Raw genomic sequence first — 849 nt, 5'->3', positions numbered from 1 at the left:
GGGAAGGGAGTCTTAAAAAGAGAGAAGTTTCCAAGCACCAGGAAACCTTCTCACTGCCGAATCTGTGCTGAGCCTTGGAAGCACAGAGGGCAATATAACAGGGAGGAAAAATAAATAAACAATTAAAACCCACACATTGCGAGCCCTACGGTAACTCCCCCAGTGGAGAAGCAGCGCAGACGCCTGCATCCACCATTAGCAAGTGGGGGCTGGGCAGGGAGGCGCGGCACGGGCTGCATCGCAAGGATCTGGCCTGAATACCCCGAGCGCTATCTGAACGAAATAATTTGGGCTAGCAAACCAGACTGTGGGATATCTACCACGCGAAAAGCCAGCCTTAACCTAAGACACCTCCCGGCCCACGCATGGAACAAAGGACTGAACAGAGATAGCTGGCAGCAGACCATCCCCCTCCGGTGATAGGCAGCCAGAGCCGGAAGGGGACAATCGCAGCCCCAGAGAGACATTATCTATAAAACTGTAAGCAGGCTTCTTTGCTAACTATAACTTCTTGGGGGTCTGGACGGTCAACATCTGCCTGAGAAGGTGCGTCGGTGCACACCTAGATAACTGAGCGGCGGGGAGGCGATAAGTCGCAGCAATCGCACACGCCAAACACCTCATCACCTGAGCTGCTCGGATCTGGGGATCTGGGAAAGGCACAAAACGCAGGTCCAACCGAGAGTCTGCGCCTCTGAGGACTACCGAAGTGCCTGAACCTGAGCGGCTTGGACCTGGGAAGTGCAGGCAGCCCAGGGCCGGCCACAGATGGTTCCCAGCGGAGCAACCTAGAGCCTGAGCAGCGTGGGCAGGGAGGCTACACGCGCCGTGAACGGGGGGCAGACCCAG

Source organism: Bison bison, unplaced genomic scaffold (genome assembly GCF_000754665.1).
Source record: "Bison bison bison isolate TAMUID 2011002044 unplaced genomic scaffold, Bison_UMD1.0 scf7180017863957, whole genome shotgun sequence".
Taxonomy (NCBI): Eukaryota; Metazoa; Chordata; class Mammalia; order Artiodactyla; family Bovidae; genus Bison; species Bison bison.
The sequence above is the reverse complement of the archived record's forward strand: the minus strand, read 5'-3'. Positions refer to the sequence as shown.